Below are 6885 nucleotides of genomic sequence, written 5' to 3'. Positions count from 1 at the left end.
ATTCAAACAGGTTTGGCTCCTTCCTTTAATTCCACCTTTACCAGTTGTGCCAGTTTCGACTTCCCTGGTACATCTGTTTCCCGTACTGTTTCTATAACTGCGTTTTCTACTTCTCTTGGAATATTAACAAAGGGTTTATCTTTGATCATTAGGATTTGGCCTACTTTGGACTCAGGTACCTTCATTATTAATTCTCCATCCTCAAAGGTTATTGTTGCATCTAATTTGGCTAATAGATCCCGTCCCAAGAGTGGAATCGGGCATTCTGGTACATACTAAAATTCATGGGTTAGTTCCTTACCCCCAAAACGCAAATCAAGGGGTTGTAAGAATGACCATTCCTCCTCTTTCCCTGTGGCTCCAATTATTGTAGTTGTCTTAGTTCCTAATCGTCCTTTTAAACTATTTAACACTGAATATGTTGCTCCTATTACATTTACAGCCTAATTAACACAGAGAAAGAAGCTCCCATAACCAACAAAAAATTCAAGCCTCTGTCTTCGTTTTCTAGCTTTATTTCAACTAGTGGACCTGCTAGGGTAGATGCCCCAGGTGCCCATCATTCCTGACTGTTGTAAGTTTGTCCTGCAGCCTAAGACAATTTCTTTCTGATATCAGGGGCTGATTGCCCTGGAAAGAGGCTAGCCAGTTGCCTCTCTCTCTCTTTTTTTTTTTTTTTTTTTTTTAAGCCAGGTCCATTTTTTTTTTTCTCATTGCATTTCAAAGTTGGTCCAGAAATTCAAAAATTCCATAAATTCCATAGGGGTTTCTTTTGGACCTTGTTGGAACAGATTCTCAATTCCCAATAGCCAATTTAACCAGATTTTAGTATTTACATAATTTCCGGGGTGATTAGGGTCTCAGTGAGGGGGTCGGTCAGGGGAATGCAATCTTTGAAAGTTCCCTGAGCGGTCCCATTGGCAATCTGAGCTCACACAGGAACTCAGGTTGTTTCAAGAGTTAGCTGCTTTTCTGTTTCCACGACAACTCTCTCGGACCGATCACGGTCCCCCTGCCCCAGAGGGCTCACACCCGCGATTTAGAGATCTCAGCCTCGGGTTGAGACGGAACTATTAACATTCCTACATCCTCTTTCCCTGCTCATTCAACTTCAAACAGCTCTGTTAAATACTACATGCCACACAACCTTTAACACCTTCAACAATCCTTTTAACACTTCCTTTATCTTTCTCCAGCCCGTACTTTTCTAATGCCAACACCAAAGGCTCAGTCAGGGGCCAACTTAATTCCAAACCTTTTCCCTCCAACATGCTGAAACAACATATCACTATACAACATTTCATCCTATTTTCCTTCTCTCCTCAAAAACATTAATTGCAAGACACTGTTATAGTCGATTGATCCATAAAGTGGCCATTTAGTTTATATAGTGGCCACCATTGATTGCAATACTTAGTGAAAGTCCTCTTGCTTTCTGTGCCCCCATTTCTAACAATATCCTTCCAATGTGCCAATATGCACCCAAGGAGGCTTTTTTTTTTTTGACGTCTTTTTTTTTGGATTTTCCCCTTTTCCTTGATTTCCCATTCCCTTTTATTTATTTATATTAGTTACTGTCCCTTGTTTCAATTTCCACGCAAACCTTCTTATTGCAGGTTTTTACTATCTTTTCCTAATCTTCTTCCCAAATGTCCCAATTCTCTGGGATTAAACTCTTCTTTCCACATACAAACTTTACTATTTCAGATTATTAATGAGCCCCATTCCAATCATAAATCCGCAGGACTTCGGAAAAATACCTGAAGCACTCAGCCTTCTGTCTTCTAGACAAACAATAACACCTTTCCCACAAAATTTACATTTCAATAAGACCGAATTTCAAGCCAAATGCTAATTTTTCTCATGCACTTTGTTAGTAAGCCTACACAAAACAAGGAATCACTCCTGTGTATCCGTCAAGATGGGGGTTTAAAAAGGTATTGAGGCCTAAATAAATTCGCTCTCCCCCTCCCAGGGTTCAGGGCTGAATTCCCAGGGCTCAGGCCTGAACCACCAAAGAAGTGACTCTCCGTTCTACCACTTTGATAATCAGTCAGCCCCTCTCCCCCGATACTTGGGAAACTGACCAAACACCACCGCGAATATACCCAATCTTCTAAACTGTTACTTAGATAATGCTCCCACCTTCCTCCTTGACACAGTCAAAACATTTAAGAACAAAATAGGATTACAAGATGCACCACGGGGGGTGGATTGTTAGGATATAGAGGTGGTAGGTTATCCAATGACTCCCATTCATCATCTTTTTCTTTTTCCTTTTTTTTTTTATTTTTTATTTTTTTGTTCTCTTCTTCGTCAAACTTCTCGTCTGCTTTTAATGTAAATATTGAGGCTGGAAAAGGACGTGAGATCCTGATCCATAATCCTGCATAATCACTTTCCTCCTGGCTAAAAGGTTCCTTTGAATTAACATGTATATTTAAGGCCTGGCAAACCCAGTCTTCAAAGGATCCGAAAACGGGCCAAAAGACATGTGGTCTTAAAGGCTCCTTTGGCCATTCTGTCATACAATACTGAACCATTTTTAATTTACTTTTTCCCTTTTCTGGGGCCCCTATCGTTCCAATTTCTAATCATTATCCCTAATGGACTTTCTGGTGGTATGTCTGGTAATTTGCTCCCTTTTCTCTGGTCCCGGGTCTTCAATTTTGTCTGACCCATCTAGGAATTTTACTGTGGCAATTCCTACAGCCATTGGTTGCCTTACTGAGAGTGTCTTGCAGGGGGTTTAGGACCTATCACCCACCCACGAATCCTATAGGAATCGCTTCGGTCCTTCACCGGCCAAGTCCTTCGTGGGAGATTGGAACCGCGGTTAGAAGACCTCCACAATCGCTTCGGAACTATGTTCCGTCTCAGTCACACTCTCACACACAGAGGCAACCGAATCCCACCCAACCGAACGGTATACGCCTTAAATACTTACGACTCCGTCATCTTCGTTCGGATCTTCGCGCGCAGAATTATGGGCAAAATATAGTGCTGCAGCCGGCAAAGGGAGCTCATAAAAAAATCTAAATCTTTGCTTGCCCTTATTCAGGTTCAAGATGGCATTAGCCCCGACCTGACTCGAACAGGAGCCACCAAATGGTGGGGGCGCCCCTCCTAGATCAAGTCAGAATTCAGGAACCAAGACCATCCCGGACGAGCCCCCAGTTGTTATAAATGACTGAGTCCCAAATAGGATTACAATCAAAGTTTACAATTTATTAAATGAATAGAGGCAAGGAAACAGCGCTGGGTGCGCCGGGAGTCTCTGCTCCACCAGGACGCACACCTGTTACGTAAGGCGGCTGGTTTTTATGCTCCTAGGCTAATACATATTCATTACTACTTCTAGAAGAGGCAGGGTTATTATAATTGGTTTCCCGAATCCGAAGTCCTCCCAGGTGCGCCTGCTTATCAGTCTCTGTTAGTTTCTCGGGGGCCGCTCGGACAGGGAGGCTCATATTCTTCCTCCTTATCTAGTGGTCTCTTGGCCGGCTGTCAGAAGTTACTGCACGTCTGTGCAAAGTCAGCAGTTTTTCTCTGAAGAAATCCCTTTGTTCTCTTCTCGCCTAAACCCAGGCCTCAATGTTAACCCTTCACACCCCTTAGTGGCACGAATTGCTGGACTATTCCTTACAGTGAGGTGGGAAAATGGGGTAGGTTTTATTTTCTACTGTCTTGAAAGATTTCTGGGAGTGCAGGCAAGGGCTTAAAGAGAAAATACGCATGAAAAATGTAAAGGTCTGTGAAATAAATTATAAACTCCTTGTTTCCAACATTCAGTCCTTATATAGCATTGTTTTGTCTTCTCTGTCTCCCAGCCATTCTCCCCTGATTTTTCAAACTTTTCTATGAATAAAGTGTTACCCCCATACTGAAGCCAGGGATAGAAGAATGGGGGCTTGCTTAATCGCATTAATGATTTCTAAATAAAACAATCGTAATTATTAAAGCCAGGAATGGAAGAATGGGGGCTCGCTTAATCGCATTCAAATAGATATTGCTGAGCGTCTTTGCTTACTACTGTGCAAATTAACCGAAACAAGGAGTCTCGAAACATCTCGAACATCCTCACAGAGGATGTTTCCTGACAAAAACAGGGAACCTGTCTCAAAAACCAGCTGAGACCGACCTTGTGGTTTGGATGAGAGCCAAGGAGCAGCTGAGTCTGTACAAAGGCAGGGGGTCAACTAGTGATGATGAAAAGAGTTATCAACATTCATCCCGACGACCACCACCAGAAGGCACTGCACAGGCGCAGATGGGAGGAGTTTATGGAAATGACTTCTTGGAGCTAATTTTAATACAAAGCGGGGATATGTTATGAATATGTATAGGCGTATTGGGAAACTTCATGCATATGTAACTCTTTACTGCATATAACCAAAGCAAGTTGCCTCGTTAGGGTGCACGTGCCTTTGGGAGCTATCGCACATGCGCCCGGTGCCGAAATAAACCCCATACCTACTTTATAACTCATTTGCTTTGAGTTGTAGAGTTCTTCCACGAAACAATACTACTCTGACAGGCTTTGTAGCAGCAGTCATTGTTCTGGTCCAGAAGATCCTTCCTCCCCCTAAGGTCTTTGGTCATAAAAATCATTCTCTGCCATAGAAAGCTTCAGCAGAGCCCACAGTCTCTAACCACTGGATTCCTGCAGCCTCATTGCTCCACTTGCAGGCATTCGTGAGTGTTTACCCTCAGCAGTTTCTTTCCAGTTAATCAGCTCTGCACTGAGTCCCAGCCTTGTCTTTGCACATGGCCTCTACCTGTCTGAAGGGGCATATAACAAATGTATTTGTCTTCATAGCTTAAAGGGAGGGAAAACTGCATCCCCCCAGCTACCATTTCCTATTTTTTCATGATTATTTTTTTAACTCATATTTTATTCCTTTTTCCTCATTTTAAACTCAGATTTTTCTCTTACATTTGGCTTTTCCTTATTTTTTTTTTCCCAGACTGGTATCTTCAGACTATGATTAAATGGATGCAATGAAATGCCTTTCATTTTTTTTTTTTTTTAATTATTATTAAAAACTCTGACTTTTGAAAGTGGGATCATTCTGTAATACTGTGCAACTTGAAATTAATGTTTCCAAGAATAATGCATGATGCTCATTTGCCCTTTGACAAATTGCAATTTAAACATTTACATGTTATAAAATTTTCAATCCTGTACTTTGGAAAATCTCCACTCCCAGTGTGAATGTGTGCAACATTTCTTCCTTATTGTGTTTGATTTTTATCTCATCTTGCTTAAATCTGAACTTTCTCCTTTTGGTACATATGACTGCCTGTAGGGTTCTTGAATATGTACAAGGACAATACATGAATCTGGTCTAAGGCTCTATTTGATCATATCTTTTTAACAACCCTAAATATTTTTGTGGAAATCCTGGTCTTTCTGTGATGAAAATGGCAGTGTCTGGGAAGAACACCTTATTCCTATTTGTATCAGCATCCACTTCTAGAAATAGTTGCACAACAGTAGGTATATCAATATAACTAAAGCCTTGCATTTTTCTGGTGTTGTCAAGATGTTAGGTGTCATTTTCTGGGGACACAATTTTGCTAGTTAGGTATATATAAAGTATAAAACACCATAAGCTTTTGAATTTAGCTAGGGCATGTACTTGCTATTGTAACTACAAATAGTACTAGTAATAGTAGTAGTACCAGCAACTACATGCAATTATTAAGTGGCTGCTTACCTCATCCATATGCAAAATACTACACGAACCCCATTCATCACACATTCAGCTAAGACCAGAGTTATTTAAACACTCTGGTGCTTTAAATCAATCCACAAATACACTGGGAGACTTCCTCCTCTGTGTCTGCTCATCCTACAGAGACACAGTGTCCAGCATAGCTTTTCCTTGGTCCTTTTTTCTGGCACTGTTGGATGCTAGTCAAACTGCTTATGAGTCACACACTCAAGTTCCCCATTATCTCAGTTCCACAGTTACAAAATACAAAAGTTACAAAGCAGTCTGCAACTGCTTTGGCCAACACACACACTATTTAGCTGTAAGTACATATATTCCATTGGTTTATGAATACTTCCTGTCTTATGAACAAGTTTGTTTTTAATAAAATATAATAATAATTGAACATTCTTTGTTGAATCTCTGTGAGTGAAATCCCCATTGTGCTCTGATGGAAACTCATGAAGAGTGGAGTTTAGGGGCATCAGGCAGCTTGTGAATCTGAGCTTTTTCCTTTTGTATTATATTTGATGCCTCGGCACCATACCTTGAAATTTAGGCAATTCACCTTCTAGTAATTTCTTCAGAGTTGTTTGTGTTTTTTCTACAACTCCCCCATCAAACCCCTTCTAAGTGATGGTTTTGACCTGTGAAATTCATGAGAGGACTATAGTTTTCCTTTCTGCACCTCAACTCCTCTCTTTTCAGGCTAAGGCTGCGTAGGTCAGAAAACTAGTGCCATACGTGTAAGCATGTTCAGCAAAAAATGCTAATAATCCTACGTCACTGGACAGTGATTTGTCTTTTTGTTTTATTTTTGGTGAGGCCCTGGAGAATTTGCATGAATAGAAATCCAGGTAGGCATAAAACAGTGATGAATGGATCTCCCAGCTTGAATACTAAGCAGTAGCTCCAGCCTGAGTGATGAAACTAGGGTATTAAAACGATTCTTTTACAAGAACAAGGTATGTGTTCTCAGGGTGTCTCTTCAGCACTGACCATTATTGCTGTTAATGATGCATTTGCAGGGAAGTTTGCTGGACATTTTGGACCCAGTTCAGCCCAAACACAGCACCATCAGCTTCAGTGGAACTCTGCCCATTGAAATGAAGCCCGAGTTTTTTGCACCATGATTTACAGCATGTGCTGATTCGACGAAAGGGAATTG

Source organism: Anser anser (genome assembly GCF_964211835.1).
Source record: "Anser anser genome assembly, chromosome: 1".
In the NCBI taxonomy this organism is placed as follows: domain Eukaryota; kingdom Metazoa; phylum Chordata; class Aves; order Anseriformes; family Anatidae; genus Anser; species Anser anser.
The sequence above is the reverse complement of the archived record's forward strand: the minus strand, read 5'-3'. Positions refer to the sequence as shown.